At 37.5% G+C, this 19097-nt stretch overlaps 1 long non-coding RNA gene across 5 annotated transcripts; it reads left to right on the top strand.

The window, feature by feature from the left end:
- The first annotated feature begins 3543 nt into the window (after window positions 1–3543).
- Window positions 3544–12488, top strand: LOC139127470 (uncharacterized). Of its 5 annotated transcripts, none has more exons than XR_011551008.1 (3): window positions 3544–3715; window positions 7547–7654; window positions 12175–12488. It is a non-coding gene; the product is annotated as an uncharacterized lncRNA (long non-coding RNA). The 5 variants fall into 5 exon arrangements; XR_011551009.1 differs by having other exon boundaries at window positions 7541–7654; XR_011551011.1 differs by having other exon boundaries at window positions 3688–3709.
- Window positions 12489–19097: the final 6609 nt, after the last annotated feature.

Below are 19097 nucleotides of genomic sequence, written 5' to 3'. Positions count from 1 at the left end.
ACTTTCAATTTCAGATTCAGCCCTTTTGTATTTGAATTAAAACACTTTTCATCCAGGGACCATTTTTTTCTCATATGTCCGGATAATAAAATAAGTTAAACCATTTTACATGGAGGATGCTAAGGTCATTATTTGTTCAACATCATAAATCACTCACTTTATGTAACTTTTATAGAGGTTCTCTTCGATGTATATGTTATATGTAATGTGTAGATGTTTTATTGTGAGTTTGTTACAAACTTTGTGACTTAGGCGTTTTGAGTAAGCCTTTTTGTATGACTTTGTTTGCGAATAAACTTTAATCAAAATTATTTATTTGCATATTACTGTACGTCAAAAACTTAGGTGATAAAATTATGTCTGTAAGTAGGAATTTATCAGTCATATTTACATTGAACAGCTGTATTTGCAGTCACAATGTATTTCACAGAGACAAAAATCTTGTTATGACCATGCAACAGTTTCACTACAGTGTTACTTTTATTTCTTTCTGTAGTTTCATACAGATATTTGTATTTTAACATGATAAATAAATATCTTACAATGTGAATTACAGTATAACATGTATACTTTATGTTTTCTTTGTATGGGTGAATGCTGTGTGCAAACAATTATTCATAATAATGGCGGTCAATCCGTTGTGACCCTGTACATGTATATTGAAGTATTATTATTGAAATATGACCATGTATATTAAAGGTCCTATCCATATTGACAATGTACATTGAAGGCCATGTCCATTGTGACCCTGTATATTAAAGGCCATGTCCATTGTGACCCTGTACATTGAAGGCCATGTCCATTGTGACCCTGTATATTAACACTGAGGCGACGGGTTCCCACAAGGCCGATCTCACTTTTCCATGTTTGCCAAGCTGTCAGTTTGAGCAGTTATGGTCCGAACTACCCTGAGCTGACATGTGATCTTTACTGTGTTGATGTATTCGAGGTTCGTACAGCCTAGGGAGCAGTATTTAAATGTCGAATACTATTTGCATAATAAAACATATTTTTATTACGCATTTGAGAGATTAAGACCGGGGAATTCGACTGTTAGCTACTCAGATGCATTTTTCATCGCACACCGACTCGCTCTCTGCCAAAACAGCAACTGCTCTGGCTGAGACCTTGTCTTGCAATCGTCCGATGCAATCATCGTTGTAACTCGATTTTTACCCCAAACGCAAACGTGTTAGACTAAATCATTCACTTCGCCCAACCACACACAAAAGTACATCGTACTCACCGATAGTTTGCGAGTGAATGTTTTTTTTTTTATTTCCATGTCAACTGTGTAATAAAGGGTTGTAATACTGACAAATGTTCAGTCCCACTGTATGAAATCGGGCGTTTACGATTTTATAAGCTAACGTTAACGCGCCTTATCCGCGTCCTGTCCCGTCGATTAAGCCAGCTTATATTTCCTAGGGGTGTGACCGGCAGAAACTACACATCCTAAATCTCACACTTAAGCTGTTACAGGCCGTGTACGTCGAATCTACAAATACGCCCAAATGTACGTTTCAGCAGAGTGATTCGTTGCAATTTTCAACTATAGTGCTAACATAGTGATCTACGTTGTCTTTAACATGCACTTTTGTGGTTTGCGGAGCTAAAACTGGAGAGAAATATGGTTTCGAGCAGGGTTACTCAACTGTGTCGAAGCTGCTAGCGAGTGGCGTCAGTGGACAGACGGGGCAATTGTCACCACTGTCCGTTGTGATTACATAAGCAACGCGCTCGGGTAACACACAGAAAGTATGAATCGCTTCGGTTACGTGCCTTACTATGACCACACTCGTTTAGTTCTGGTATATAAAGGAACATTAGGCCTAATTGCTGCTATTTTTTACTATTTTGAAAAAGACCTCGCCAAATATCCGGTTCAGCCAGGTGCAGCCAACGAACAATTCACTTTTAAAGGGGTCCTTACTAATGATAAGATATATTGTGCACGGCAAGCAATGTGAACTGACTAATTTTCAGTCAAGAGGGTAATTAATTCATAATTTGCCCTCCCACTAAAACTTTTTCGACCTACCCTGCCGCACTCGAACTTCGTTTTTACCCACTCCCCACTTATTTTTGCCCGTTTCCCCTCCCTACTATGAATTTTTGAAGCTGCCCTGTGGCGAAAAAAACTTGCCAATTTCCCCTGCCCTGGAAAAAAATCCCCTCAAAATGTTGTCATTCCTTTTCCCCTGCAGACATGAAAAGTTATAATTACTAGCCCTGTGTCCAATCCCCGAAACACAATGGCTCAACTTCCCCTGTCCCCGTTTTAAAAGTAGCTTTCTCTCTCCTCGTTTTTCGCCAAGCCCTGTCCCCAGGACAATCAACCGATATCTGCCCTGCCCTACAAAACAAACACTAAAATTTGCTCCCTTGCCACTTAAAAACATGTTCCCTGCCTGAGCAAATTAAAATTCCCCTGCCCTCAAAAATCGCCTGGAACAGCTTTTTTCGATGTTCCTGTTCTGTGCACGGGTTTGGCACGTCTGTTTGCGTAACACAGAATATTCTTGAGGATAATATTGCGTAAATACAATACAAGCCGCAGTCTGATAGCACGGCAAAACTTGACCCTCTAGCCTGCTGCCCTTGAGTTTGTACATTTATCTGGTGTAAGACGAAGATGGGGCTAAGTTAGCATATTCTTGTCTAACAAGAGCGAAAAAATAACATTTTCTTCAAGATTGAGTAAAATATGATAGTTGTCGTCAAATTCTTCGCAGTTCATTTCGTGAATATTTGAAAACCTGAAGAGCCGTAAGCCATATTGGTCAAAGGTCAATCAGAAGACCCAGTGTGGTGTTGGCGTGGCGTCGCTTACACGTACTGCCAACAATGATCAAAATCTCCAGTCGTTCATCTTTTAGCGTTTACTTACATGTCCCGCCCGTGTTTAGGAATGTCTACAGTCTACCCTTGAAATCCTGGACCATCTCGATGACTACGCTGTACGTTTTAATCTAGTACAACTGGCAGAAGATCACTAATTCACTTCCGGGTTCGTTACCCACGAAGATAGTTCGGAAGAAAAAAAGTGCAGACCTTGAAGTTTTGATATCTGCATGGATGCTTGTTTAGTTTGAACTTTAACGTCAAGAATTTTTGTAAAGATATTTTTCTGCCTGAATCAAAATGCAGACTGTTGTGAATAATGGCTGAAGCATTTGGTGGTAATATGAGGAGTTCTAGGGCTAATAGAAATCATAACAATAAGCCTGAATTTTGTCAAAAACACCACTGAGGGCGTAATTTTCATCGCTATCTCAAATTTACGTGGACTTGCCCACACGAAAAATTAATCAGTAGTCAAGCTGACATTGACCTAACACCTGTTAAGAAGATTCGTGCCGCTGAATGTTTTAAAATAGGAAAATCGAGCTCAACGCTACTGTGGTGGCCTATGGGAAATTAATTAGTGGTCTTGTGCAACTGGTGAGTCGTCCAATCGTGTCGATGTCATGAACTTAGTTACGTTGTCCAGATATAGCTACTACCAGAACTTCAGAAGCTCAATGGTTCGACAAGCAGCAAGTTTTATTCTCCGTTCAATCGGGACGAAACTCGACAACCCATTTTAGCAATTTGGACGGAAGAGGGCAACTCTTTTCGCACAAGCAAAAGGTCGACACGCACTTTAAGGCCTCGATCGCTGCCGAGTCCTGCATCAGCTGTACGGCGGTCGTGTACAGTATACCAGGTACAGGTATGTATAGTTAACTTGTCCTCTTATTCTTAATAACCAGCCATATGTAACCAGCCCAAGTGTCTTTTCTTACATACGTCTACTCCTTCTCGTATAAACGTGTTCAGCAATGTCTTTATCTTGCAAAAATGTCTAACGTTTGTGTTGTTTAAATCATCGATATTGCTGATAATTTCAAATAAACAATGAACATCTAATTCCCAGGCAACTTCATGCTAATGTGACCTTTTCGTGGCGAGGGACTGTACAGAAATTACGGGGGGGGGTAGGGTTGGGGTGTTGGTTGGTGTTTCGAAAATGTAGAATAATCACCCTTCAAAAGTGTTTTCAAGAAAAAGATTGCCCCCAACTTTCATTTGTCCTTTGTGTCACAGTCTGATTTGATGTTTTATTAATAACTGACGTAAAATTTCTTATTTGACCTTTGAACTTTCAAAGAATACCCTAAACCTTTAGAAACATGTAATCACTTGGGTGAAAGTCCAATAGCATATTTGTTGTTCACATCTGCTTTCAAACGCTATTCTCACCATCCGGTACTATTCGAAAAACCAAATTTCTTGCACCAACATTCACTAGTAACCAACTCAGTCTAATTAAGTACATTAATATCAATTATCAAGCATCTATAAATACACAGATGTGGCTAGTTCTGTATTGAAAAATAAGATTTAATGGTTTCCTCATAGATACAATGTGAAGTGAATCACCGTCCCTCCACCCACCGGTCTTGAAACATCTCCTGTTTCTTTGCTCTGAGCCGCGTTGCTGGTTAATATATCAATTACAAAAAATCTCTGAATCTCTGACACCTTAAATGTGACAAGAACGTGAATTTGCATTAAAAATATGCTAATTTTATCCAAAATGTCCAGAATGCATGGCGATATTCACTACAGCGATTTTGCTGGATTAACTCGTCGAGACCAAATATGTTTGTAACATAAACGTTTTGATATTGAGGTGGGAGCCTCAAGTTCTTTCACATTTTTATACATAAAAATTCATTTCTTTTCAAAACTGTCACGTACTCTTTTGGCCTCCAAAATAGAGCTTGCAAGGAATTGCTGCTAGACAACTGTATGCGACAGTATCCCTAAGTTACACAGCGGAGCTATATCGGCCGCTAGGTTTGAGTAATGTTAGAATGAAATCGATTCTAGAAAATAAACTTTTAGGAAGACATACTCCTCGCAATTCCCCATTTTCAAAACTAGGTAATATTACTAAGGACATAGAACATACAATGCCTAAGTTGAAAACATTCAGCGCTCTGCATTATACATTAGACTACTCTGTGCAGTTTATGTGAAGATTTCAGTGCAGGTATGCTCAGTATCCTCATTGTTGGCATGTTTGGGCAAATATTTAATCACAGCACAATCTTTACCTTGTGCAAAATTGCACATACTCTCCCAGCTGGTGTACACACACACACACCAAAATTACTGTATTTTCACAAACTTACTTCAGCTCTGAAGGATATTGGCTTTTACTGCAGTAGGAAACCATACATTTGTGAAACATATGATGAGTAAATTCAAATTTTAACAGTCATTTTGATTTTGGTAATATTCCTAAGGAACAGAACATGCAACGTCACAGGTGAAAACATTCACCTCTGTCAGTGTTCAATCTGGGATGTCAAAACAGGGGGTCACTGTAAACCCCTACTCCTGTCCCAAGGGGACCATTTTAGAAAATCGGGGGACATCAACACACATGTTAAACCCTTGAATCTTCTGTGGAAAATTTAAAGGGACATAAGCTGTAACTTGTTGCAAGTTTTTCAGTGCTCTGCTTCTGTATTATACATCAACTACTGTGTCTGATCCTAATCAGTTTGTCATGCTGAAATTTCGAGTATTCTTTTTGTCAACACAGCTTGTATGTGTGTAGTGATCATTGTTTATTGTTTACAAATGAATTCTAGTCCAGGCTTGAATGCAATTTTCAACAATACCGTAATTTCGTAGATTATACTCATTTAGGTTGTGTTGATATGCTAAATACTTGGCATTAAATTACGAATTAGGGATTCAATGCAGAAAGTGTAGGAAAACCACTAAACAAAAGTTCGGAAAAAATAGCCAAAAGATACAGATTATTGACCTTTAAATAAAGTATATATCAACTCTTAAACATACTGTTAACTTGTATGTATTTGGAAATTTATGATCATTGGTTCTGACCTAAGGGTTTTACATAGCGCTGTTTCTCTGGAAAATCAGATATGTCCGACCTAAAATATTGCTGTTAAAAACGATCATAGCTGGCCCTACATGGACGCTTGCCTTGTAGTGTTCAACCTTTGTATGGGTGGTAGACGTTGCAGACGCTTCAATTTGAGGGCATGCCCCATCATCTTTGTCTAAAACAGGGGTGCATTAACTACTGGCATTAAAAATCCAAGACGCAACTAGCCTATCGCCATTATGCACAGTCTATTTTGTCTTGTTTACATTCATTAGCCATGTCACATGCACACAGCTCTACCCTACATCAGTCCTTTCTACCCAGCTTCTTACGCACCACCTTATACATTCTCACAAACTTATTTCAACTTGAAAGTTAACCCTTTTCCTGCCAGACAGTATTAAGACTATTACTTCCCAATCAGCCAAGTCAGTAAAACGCGGTATTGAGCCCAAACGTTTTTTCACCCGCTTGGCTTGGCCTGTTATAGCATCTTTAGTCCAAAAAATCAAGCTTACAATATTTATGTTTTTACAGCCTTCAAATGTACAGTATTATGTTAAAATACACCATATGGAATATGTTGTGTTTCATTAATTTTAACCATCTTGACCTGAGCTGATGGTGAAATATGAACTTGGCAGGAAAAGGGTTAGGTCATAAAACAATGCTGAAAGATACTGCTAGTGGGGCTTTAAAAGGCCGTGAGTTGCAACATTGTGAAATTTGTCCAACCTCAAAGTACCTTCAATTTCTTCAGATATTCATTGCAATCTACAAATTGAACGATATAGTCATTAACTGTGCCTCAACAGCATTTGCTTGTGGCAGAATAGACAAGACATTGAGCACATCTTTGTTAATTTCAAATTTCCCGCAATTTTCAAAATCTTGCCATAATAGGTGAATACGAGAATTTTTCGTCTAAGCGGAGTGAATACCTTTCCCTTCCTTTCAGTGGGTTGCACCATGTTGTATTTGTAAACATGTAAATGTGTACATCCACCATTTACGCTGTTTATCATGTAGTTGCGTGTAGGCGGCCATATTTAGGTGCGGCACCCATTTATTATTTGTCTTACAAGAATCTCCTCATGCAGTCCAATTCTGTGGATAATTACACTAGAGTAAACATCTCTGAGTTATGTAGAAATTTGCTATGAACTGATTTTAATCTAAATATAAAAATCATAAAATAATGTCAAAAGTTGCAACTCTTCTGCCTTAAAGTAAACATGAGAATAATTCTGATCTTACCTAAACATGGTATGTCATTTTATTTTGCATCACTTCATTAATGATTTCCAACTTTCTAAATTAATGCAATTTCTGTATCAAATGAAATGTGGTCTTATTTTCAACATGAACATTTTGTATTATTGTATAACCATGGATGTAAAAAGAGTCAATCTTTCATCCATGCTTAGTGCAGTGGGAATCCAATGATGTCAAGCCTTTGTAGGCCATGGAAATGCTATTGTCTGATTCAAATGTGAATACCAATTGATTGTCAGATTAATATGATTATTCATTGTCATTATTGTCACATTAAATATGATGATTCAGATGTTTCAGATATTTTGATTTTCACAGTAAGATTTTTAACTCTTTTATTTATATCCTTGCAAGTTGCAGGCCCCTTGGAGATGTTTATTAGGCACTGAAAAAGTAGGGAAAGGGTAGTGTCCCAAGGAAAGACAGAGTTACACAAAAAGGCATGCCAACAACAGGAGAATAAGAGAGGTATGTACTACAAAGTCTGCACAGATAATTCTTTAGTCTAAACCAGTGAACTTTGAAGGACAAGGTAACCAAAGCACCAGTGTTGGTGAATTATAGTACATGTAGAACCATCATGACACAAGTAAAATCAATTTTACTTAGTTGAGCTTTGATATTTGGTTATACATTTGCAGAGCACCTAACAGCTTTAAGCGACAAAATCTGCCTTTTTAGCTCCGCTGTCAGAGACGCGGAGCTTATCCGATAGGCTGATTGTCCGTCGTCCGTCCGTCCGTCCGTCCGTCAACAATGGTCTTCTTCTCTGAAACCGCAAGTCAGATTTCTTTGAAATTTGGTATGGAGGTTCATAGGAGTGACCTCACTCAAGTTTGTTCAAATTGTGGTGAAATTTGCATAATTGTATTTTTGGGGCAATTTTTCCTGTTTTTGGTAAAAAAGTCATCTTCTCTGAAACCGATCGTCCGATTGCTTTGAAATTTGATGTGCAGTATACTTAGGGTAACTATAGTCAGATTTGTTCAAATCATGGTGAAATTTGCGTTTTTGTATTTTCAAGGCAAATTTTGTCGTTTTTGGTAACAAAATCTTTAAAAATCTTCTCTTGAAAACTACCAGTCAGATAGCTTTGATATTTGGTACATAGGTCCCTAGGGATGATCTATTTTAGATTTGTTCAAATTGTGCAGAAATATGCAAATTTGCATTTTTAAGGCAATTTTTGCCATTTTTGGTCAAAAAATGTATTTTTCAAAAGTACTGGTCTGATAGCTTTGAAATTTGGTATACAGGTTTGTATAGATGAACTAAGTAATATATATTGAATTTATGAAATGTGTAATTTTGTGTTTTTGGGGCAATTTTTGCCATTTTTGGTCAAAAAATGTGTATTTCCAAAACTACTCATCTGATAGCTTTGCAATTTGGTATACAGGTTCCTACAGATGAACTTAATGATATTTATTGAAATTATGATGAAATCTGCAATTTTGTTATTTATGGGTAATTTTTGCCATTTTTGGTCGAAAAATGTGTTTCTCAAAAAGTACTGGTCTGATAGCTTTGAAATTCGATATGCAGGTTCCTACAGATTAACTAGATTTGATATTTTGACAAAATGATGAAATCTGCAATTTTTTATTTTTGGGGCAATTTTTGCCATTTCTGTTAAAAAATTGTTTCTCAAAAACTGCTAGTGGATAGCTTTGATATTTGATATACAGGTTCCAAGGGATTATTGTAATATGTGATACACTGAATTATGATGAAATCTGCAATTTTTATTTTTGGGGACAATTATTGCCACTTTTGGTAAAAAAATTTTATTCTCTAAAAACTACTCGTCAGATAGCTTTAGTGGACGTGTTCTTTGGAATGATCCGATGTAAAATTCAAATTATGATGAAATCTTCAATTGTATATTTTTGCAGCTATTTTAGCTCTTTTTTCTGGCCATTGAAATGAGCTATCAAAGATTTCCACCTTCTTCACCAACATGTGTCAAAAATAGTTATTCTCTACATAAACACAACGGAGCTATAGGCCTATCGGCCGCTAGGTCGCTTGTTAACCTTCCCTTGAAGATACAGATGTAATCGATAGTTATGCAGCTTATTCAATGTCAAATTTTGAGATCACAATGAAATGTGTAAACCCTGCAAATTATTTTAGAGAAACATACAGATAAAGTATCGCTCATTATCGTTTCCGTATCGTTTCCGCATCGCCCAACCCCAAATCCAACATCGCTCACTCGGTTGTTTGGTATCGTTTCCACATCGTTTCCGTATCGTTTCACTAGCGCATCGCCTCATTCACGGAACTCAAAGACATCGGATATGAGATATCGGGCATGAAAAGTCGATGTCATTTCGTCAAAAGTCATCGAAAGATTTCATCTAGTTGAAGGTAAATGATCGGTTAATAATCATGAATTCGAACGTCTTGGACGATGTGGGTACGTGATTTAGAGTGATTGGCGCGGCGTGACATATGTAGGCCTACTCAGATTTATACCGTATGCGCACGGTGCGATAGTTTGCCTAAAATTAATTTTATTTTTGATGGATAATTGGTTGCGGAGTGTAACTCTATAGTATGAATTGCGTAGCAATTATTGAAACACTTGGAAGTTCCCGCTATCAGAGTGTTATCAATGTGTTGTGACTAAAGGTCACGGACTTCCTCTACATCATAATTTATTCACGTCAATCGGGTTTAAAGGTCACTGTGTAAAGCGTTAGGAGAATTCATGGCGGCATCACCATATGTGTTAACCTAGTATATGATACACTGCAGTTATTATTTTAGCAATTCTCCTTACTTTGTACGGCCAGGTTTTTCTTGTGCGCTTTCACGGACGTACATGTATTTACGCTTAAAAATACTAATTTCAGTCATATAAAATGGTCATCCGCATACAGTACCACACATTTCTGGGTTTCTAGTCAGTGGAAAAGTTGTCCCACGTCATTTTTTGACACTTGTCTCATCGGGCAACCGGTACCACTGCATGAAAACCCAATAATACATACTGTATTTGTATGGATTATTGCCTGTATTTTAGCTGAAGAGTGCATATACAGATGAATACAGTCAAGAATCCATTGCTTGTATTCAGCAAGCCTGTATTCATGTGGATTCATGTGAATTCACGTGTATTATCCTATAATACAGGTAACTCATTAGTGTGAATTTATCTGTATTATTGCGTTTTCATGCAGTGTACTGGTGTTTCAGTTGCAGTTGCCCAAACGCGACTTTCACTTGCAACCGTTAATGTCTGTCCCTGGTAGAGTGCTATCTTGTTACAAAAATGTTCGCAAATAAAACGGTATACAAACTTCATATCAAATAAAAGCAATTCGTAAAAGTAGCGCATTATTATCTCAATATGTTTCAACTTTGTTCCCATTTTTGTGTGTTGAAGCAACATTTCATGAATGGATAATGTCGGACATATGGGGTCGGACACATGTATTTGATCTTTCATTTTGTATACCTTTACTCTCAAAAACATCGGCAATGCCAGGCAGCGAAATTTCCGAAGGCGGCACCTTTGCTGTTGCATTTTTGAGTGAATAATATGCCGTGGCCAATTGGGACCCTGAAATTGACTTGATACGATGTTTTAGCGGCGATGTTTAGGCTGATACGATGCGGAAGCAATGCAAGGCTGATACAAAGGCGGTAATGAAACGATATAGAAAATAACAAACTGAGGCGACAGCAATGTCGGAAACGATACGGAGGCGATCTGAGGCGAAGTTTTATGCCATACTTTATCTGTAGTGTTGAAACAACTTAGTGGGCTCTTAGATTGAGTTCAAAACACAAATGTACATAACATAACATACAATAATAGCATAGTCAAACTCAAGATGAGCTTTTAACACTTTTAACAGCTTTTAACTGGCCAAAATATTGTTGAGGGAATCCATGAAGTGTATTTTATGAACCTTGCCTGGGAACACAACTTTGAAACAATATCACAAGACAAACTCTTGTCCAAGATTTTTTTTGCAAATTTAATATTGAAAGATTAAACAAGCTTTTGCTCTGATAACATGTGCCAGATTACACGATGTGCTAAAAAACCATAGTTTATCTTTTATTAACATTATACGAAACTGTTTTTGGAACAACCAACTGTGTGCAAGAAAACTCTTGCCTTATTTCACAAAATGTAACTTAATATACATTTTTTTCATAAAATATTTTGCATAGTCAAAACAGCTTCAGTGTTGCACCCGCTGGGAACAAGGATATAGTTTTGAACTAGTATTTACTTAATGGCTGGACTGACAGTTATTGAACAGTATTCAACAACTGTCAGTCCATGCTTCAAGTATCTCTGTTATACTTCAAACTTTTCTGTATGGCTGTCTATATAATTTCTTGAAAATTATATAAAATGTATATGTACTCTAAATAATGCATGATATTGAAAAATCATTTGAAATGGTAATTGACAATGAGTCTCCTTCAAAGCATGTTTTCAAAATTTTTATTTTTAGTAGTCTACAGTTTTCTCTACACATGTGAGCTATGCCTGGCTTGACTAGGGAATCTCTGTTGGTACAAATCAGAATGAATCATGGGATATTTGTAGTATGGGTTGGGGTCTTTGCATAGTTAGCACTATTAGATACACAGAGTCAACAATTTTGTCACAATAATTGTACAAATGTACTAATGGGTTCAAATAAAATTTAACAAAGCAAAACTTACTTTAGTTGAGGGTTATGTAAATTGACAGTTCCATTCTGATGTGCTCAAAGGTCTTTGGACAAGGATGCCAATGTTAAAATGATACATGAATTTCCTTATGTTCCTAAGCATAGGTGGGATGGAAGGCAACATAATATGTTCAAATCAGTAATAAGTCATGATACCAGAGCTGATCTTAAAATATCAAATGTACCATATTGTTAGTTATGACAGTGACTTTAAGTATTATGCCATCATTTATCTCACTCTTTGCATTATTTTAAATAACCATCATTTATCATTTCTACCTACAGATTTTAAAGAGGAGAAGTGCAGTGATCAATGCAGATGAGAAGGGTTTCTGGAATGATGTAACTGCAGACCTGATGTCTGATGAGGAGGTCCCACCAGATGGAAGGATAATTGCCTCAAGGCCTTCTTGGCGATCTGACAAACTAAACGATCTGATAGGATAGACACACTCAATCAGCGAATGCTTAATGACTCTAATTCAAGACACTACATACTGCAGAGGAAGTATGGCAGAGCCAGTGAGAGACCACCTAATAAAAACAGTTAAGTGACAATTGTGTGAGACAGAACAGTGATGCATAGCTTTTCTGAGTAATTATCCCTGTTGGTCAACAACTGATTTGTTCTCAATTTTAATTGTTTTACTTGAAAATTAGTACACAGAGCTGGTGTTGTAAGTTCAATGAAATATAAAGTCATTAGCTGACACAGGTCAGTTGACACCAAGAAAAGTTTAGTATAACCAAGGCATAACTTACAAATACTTCACAAGTACATCTTTGAAGTACTGCTGAAATTTGTCACTTTGACGTATCTGGATTTTGTGTCCTGAAGAATTTATCAAGGTGCAGTTACAGTGTTTAAACATGCTGAAACAAATTTGAGCCACACTGTGTTATTGGTGGCATTTTTCTATTTCTTGTCCAAAAATTTCTCTGAAATTGCTTGTCAGATTGCTTTGAAATTTTAAATGCAGGTCTCTTAGGATAATATAATTGAAGCAGTAATCAGTTTGTCCTGATATATGCAAGATTGTGTTTTTCAGAGCAATATTTCCTAGTTTTTGAGATTTTGATGAACTGAACAAAAGCTACGATTTAGCAGTGCACATACATGTATGTGATAAGTAAGAGTTAATTAAACATACACTACAAAAAAAATTCACCCCTGTGACAGTTCCTGCACAGGCCCTGATACAAACTGTGATACAGGTCTGCGTCAGCAAACACAGAAGGAGTTCTATCAGGGGCTGATGCACATGTCTGTATCAAGTACTGTAAACACATGTCTGTATTCCTACCAATTACAACACTTGTACACAGTGCTGTGAACACTGATCTCTAACAGGGTCTGAAATTTTTCAGTGTTCAAACAATAACATTTCTTTCTGCTTCTATCATCAAAATTTGCCAATTTTTACAACAAATTTACACCCTGAAATCCATCCAAATTTTCAGGCCCTGTAGCTGACACACCACTGTACGCACACCGGTGGTTCAGTGCTGCAATTATAGGTCTTGATACAGTCAGAATTTACAGCATTGTATACAATCCTGTACCACCATGAATCAGAATTTACACAACCCTAAAATCTGACAGGTTTTTACTGGTCTTGCAAAAAAGGTTATTTCTCTGGGCCTGTTACAGGTAATGATTATCCTCTGTTACAGGCATGTGTCTGCCTTTTCTTGCTGTGTAGATAGCTTGAGTGCTTCATTTTCAATCAAGAAACTCTTGAAATGATTTTTTATTCCTATATTTAAAGGTACACGTAGTTGATCTTGTAATTTACTGAATTACACAGTCATTACCGGACACATCTCAATTGACACAAATTAAAATGTACATAATTTAGGAATACTAAACATGTATATCTTTTAACGTATGCCAAAATTTACAGCATACTGTAAAGAGCACTAATTTTAAACAAGAATTTAATTTCACTATTTTGCTGTTTGGGACACATGATTCACTTGGTTTTATTTTCACAGATCAGGCCGTGAAACAATGAATCCTATTATAATTTAAAATTGTCATGGGGATTTAATTAAGCAGATTTTTAGTTGCTTGTTGTATTTTGGGTTATTTTCCTGTTTTTGTCTAAAATAATTTCTCTGAAACAGGTCAACAGATTGCTTCAAAATTTTGTATACAGGTCAATAGGGATGATAGTGGTAAGATATCAAATTGTTCTGATGAACCATATTTCTCCCTGTTAGGCTCAGGCATATTTAAAAGTGACTGCATTAATTGATATTAGAGTTATCAAGGTTATGGGAATTCTTTTTTGACAGTATTGAAGATAACTTTAAATGTGTCTCAGGAAAATTGTTCTGAATGTTTTTTGTGTGTATTTTTTAATCAGTGTAGTTTACTTAATGCTTTATATTGCCTTTTATTTATTTTACTAACATTTACACATTCCTTTGGAATAAAGAAGAATCATTTACAGTGATCTTTGTTTTGTGTATCTAAATTGCAGTAGTAGTTTTCAGATGCAATCTGTACTCTATTTTGCTGTAGAAAGCATCATTACATTGGTGTCTTCACTTGTACAAAGAGTACTCATTGCGTATACACACACACACACACACACACACACACACAACACACACAATATATATATATATATATATATATATATATATATATATATATCTGAATGCGTCATTCTAAAATCGTGAGGTTCGAGTCTTGTACAAGTTAAGAGATACGTGAACTTCTGTCAAACAGTTGAATATTGCGTTCTCTGATATGTTGAATCCAGCATTCGTCGTTCTTCGGTAACGACTGTCCATTGAACTACTATAATAACGATGATAGACAACCCAGCAGCACGCTGTTTGTCCGCGTGATTGAGTTTATAAACAGGAAAAAGCAGTTGGTGATTCGAAAAAAACACTTTTGTGTTGTTTAAGTTTTTTCAAGTTCATGGAAATAATTCTATTATTTTCTATTTTGGTTTCTTTAAATTTATTGCATAAGTGTATCATTACCTTATTCAATCTCAATCGTTTTCAAGCTATACTGACATGAATTTGTGCTGTGAAATATCGCATACTTTTCAATCGAGATTTACTTCGACCCTGGACTTCAACTCATTTCATAAGCAGTCCGCCAATGGCAAATTATGTCTGCTCTACATATCTGTTCGTGATAGAGGGACCGTGGTCTGCTCTATAAGAGCGCCGGTACAGATTGAAAAACAAATGCTAGGTCAACATTGTGTTTACATTGTAAATCACAGCATCATTCTAATGTATATAGCAAAACTTTACGTGCGTTACCCGTATCACGTTCCCTCTTTACCCGCATATAATTTACATAACGATAAGCTTTTCGAAACCGGGCAGAGCAGACACCGGTGCGATATTTTGTCGCTTTAAAAGTTCGAACTATTGGCATATTATTTCTAATTTCTGCTGAGAGGCATGTTGCTCGCTCAACTGTCGAAACAAAAAGATGTCGCAACCATTCTCACAAAAAGGCAGAAAACTTTTGGTGACGTACAGGAACGTAATGTTCATGGCATGCTTTAAACCGTACAGTATAAAGCGGGAACAGTTTTGATTGCCAGACTTCACTGGGCATATGCAGACATAAAAGTCACCTGACATTTTTATCGTCAGTCGCAATTAGTTCGGAGCGGGATCGATTTTGAATGTCGGACTTCATTAGGTGCAGACGAACATGTAAAGTGTTATCAGAAAAAGACGTAATTTTTGGATTTTCGGAATAGGCCTAGTTTGATTGAGACGGGGTCAGTTTGAATATCAGACTATACTTTGCATAGAGACCACGTCAATTCGAGAAAAAACGCAAAAAACCTGTTTTGTTACTTCGACGCGACGGTATTTGATAATTAAACGTGCATTAACCTAAACGCAGGCATATTTCATAACCTAGTGATAATGTCGATCGGGAATGACAATTGTTCAAAGAAAAGTTCCGAGAAAAATAAATAAATAAATAAAATAAATCACGGAAAACTACCGATTTTTGAGCCTTCGTTTCGGCACGTCGCCAGAGCTAATGGCTTTACCAGGCAAAAAATGACGATGAGTCATTACTGAGATCGGACGTGTCCTATATTCATAATATAAGCTTGCCTACGTTCCCCAGATACATCGGACTAATGTTTATTGTTCACAAGTTGTAAGAAGTAATCTAATAAATGACTAGAACCGTCAAGCACCGCAAAGCGGCTAGTTCATCCTCCAACCACAACTATCGGTATTTTCGAGGTATAGCTTAAACTTACTTGTATAATTAGGGTTATCATACGAAGTTTGGAGGGTACCGACTGATGTTTCCGTATTTTGGCAAGTAGCGCAGCAACTTTACCGTGCCTTCAACAACAGGTTTTTGAATTGCTCTGAGCTCCGGTCAGAAGGTGGATATTCCAAACCAAAGAAAGGTCATTCGAACGTAATGTAAAACAATCGACGAATACTCTGGCAACGTTTGCCGATAGGGTCCGAGGAGCGGTCGGCATATTTTTTTCGCGTACAATCCGGGGGAGTTCAAAAGAGTTCGTGGGGGATGTCGCCCGATCGACTGTCAAATTGTATGAAATCACAACCATTTCCAAAATAAAACGACACTGAAACCCTTGGTGAGGTACGTGAACGTAATCTTTATTCACTGTGATTACGTTCAGATGCATTGAGGAAGGTGCATAATAAGCTTACAACGCGAACTTTACCGAGTTTGACCATGGTTGACCGATGTGTAAAACACAATCACTGCATCAGAAAAAGATGTTCGTTTTTTCGGCTCCAATTAGTCCGGAGTAGGTACAATTTTGGATGTTGAACTTAAGCAGATATGCTAAATATATTCAGAAACGGACATAATAATTTGGTGTTCTGCATCATAGGTTGGGATTCTGGGAACAGTTTTTGAATGTCAGACATTGTATTGACCGACATAATATACCAGGAAAAGTCGTGGTTTTTGGTAGTTTTTTCGACCCTAATTTTATTCAGAGTAGGATCGAAGAATTTTGAGTGTGGAACTTAGTTGCATGTCGACTCACATGTAAAATGTTAACAGAATTGGACGTATTTAGGGGTTTTGAGGTCGTAATATTAAGTTGGATGGAGAACAGTTGTCTCTTATCGGGTATGGATAAGCTTAGACGTGAAACATACCGGTAAAACAGGTAGTTTTTGGCCGCAATGCGTTTTGAGCGGAAACACTTCCGTATGTCGAAAACTGACTTATTGGACTAGGCTTCAACCACCGTCCCTCCTGGATGGAGGGACTGTGCTTTAACAAACATTATTGTTACGGTTTATTGTTGACAGGTTGGAGTGATCATGGGTTTTGGAGAAACCCACCAACGTCACTATGTAAATTAAGCAACGCTGTGTCTTTCAAGGGGAATTATGCAAATAGCAATGCAAATGTGTCCACAATGTTTACAAAAGCTCCCCCATTTGACCGGGATAGCCACGTGCATATGTTTTGAATTTTAAAAATCGTGTATTACACGGAACCATTACTTATTATGAATGAGCGAAACAGCTCAATGATGGGCTTGATTTCAAGGCGTATTCTCTGAGAATTTTGAAAATTGACAGAAAAATGACCAATTTGGTATTTATCTACCTTAAGACATAAGATAAACGATGGCACGCGAACTGGCCCACAATGTTCATTTTTGTTAAAATCTAACACATTTCCGAGTATGTTATGGTTTCAAACTTATAGTCCACTCAAAGGCTATATATTACATGGATTAAAAATTTACCATAAAACAAAAAATGACCAAAATCACTCAAGGAAGGTGGGTGTACCCCTTAAAACTACTTTTGTGCCCTTATCAGTCAGGATTCCTATCCAATTTCTACGAGCTGAAAATCGCATTGCGGAGACGGCTAATGTCACACTTATTTCAAATTTCATGAAAAAAGTACGTTTCCGCAGAAAATGAACCGTCTACCTGGCAGTTTTGTGTATTCACATAAATTAGTGTGATGGCAGGTCAGCCTATGACGTCGGACTGTCAAGTATGGTTTCCCTCAGTTGCCGGGAGGTGCTAACTGGTCCTCGTTAATTGGGATTAGCTGATAAGCAAAGGCTTGTTCCAGATCGATTATTCTCTTTTGTTCACTCTCCAGTTCCTTTCCATGATGGGTAGACTGGGAAACTACTCAGAGATTCGTAAATGTAGCGATTTTGTCGGGTGGTAATATGTGTTTTAACAAACGACCCGGTACTTCTTTACAGTGCAAATGTTTTGCCTGTTTTAGATTAGCCAAGATGCGAAGCCCTCCTACTGATTCCGGCAGTACGTATGTAGTGTTCACTCAAAGGGGTTTGTTAGCGTATCGAGCCCGATACCGTTTTCATGTGCCGATATCTGATCAATCAACTCGACAACATATCCGATAGAGCCAAAAATCTCCACTTACTCAAGTTTTCACGTCCGTCGTTGTTTCTTTATCCGCACGTCAGTGTCTTTTGTACTGAACAATGTAATATCGTATCGCGCAGTTACCTCCATGATCATATTTTAATTTTGCAGTCAGTGTTCGCATTTTCGAAGCTTGCTCTGTTTGAGCGATTGACATAGTGATAATGCCATTTCCAAAATGTGAATGAGAGATCGACCGATGCAAAATAAACGACGTTGAGCAAAGCCACTGTGAAAATTATTGACAAGGCTGTCTAGCGGGGCAGGCTTAGGATTAGCTGACCGCAAGTAAAATGGACCGTTATGGCTACTTATTAAATTTGACCGCAGTTTGGGCTGTTTCACCTTTTGTGAATTGAAATATCTTCCGATGCCGTCATTGACAAGCGACGATGACGATGTCACGATCCCCATCCAATTTCCCCCGACGGTTGAATCGTGACTATCCGAGTATGAATGATACCCTGTAGCTATGGGTAACCGACCATTGCCGAACAATGCCGAAGATCAACCGAGTAACGTTCCCGGAATGTCAAGGCTTGGTTATCATGGGTAAATGAAAAAGCTGGCGTTGAAAACGTTGTTTTCGTGCAGCTTTGTAGGACTAGGTCAGGTTCGTAGGCAAGCCATGGGGTTTTGAGCAAAGGCATTTTGCGTTTTTTTTTCATAATTTGAGTCATGACGTTGCCATTGTTGCAAAATTTCAACACGATCTTGTAGTAGCTCATCCCACAATCACGTTGTTACACGTGCCCTTGAAGAAGCAGGAATCAGCAAGTCGAA

The sequence above is a fragment of the Ptychodera flava genome, unplaced genomic scaffold (genome assembly GCF_041260155.1).
Source record: "Ptychodera flava strain L36383 unplaced genomic scaffold, AS_Pfla_20210202 Scaffold_32__1_contigs__length_2955704_pilon, whole genome shotgun sequence".
Lineage (NCBI taxonomy): Eukaryota > Metazoa > Hemichordata > Enteropneusta > Ptychoderidae > Ptychodera > Ptychodera flava.
This window is presented reverse-complemented; position numbering and strand designations above follow the sequence as displayed.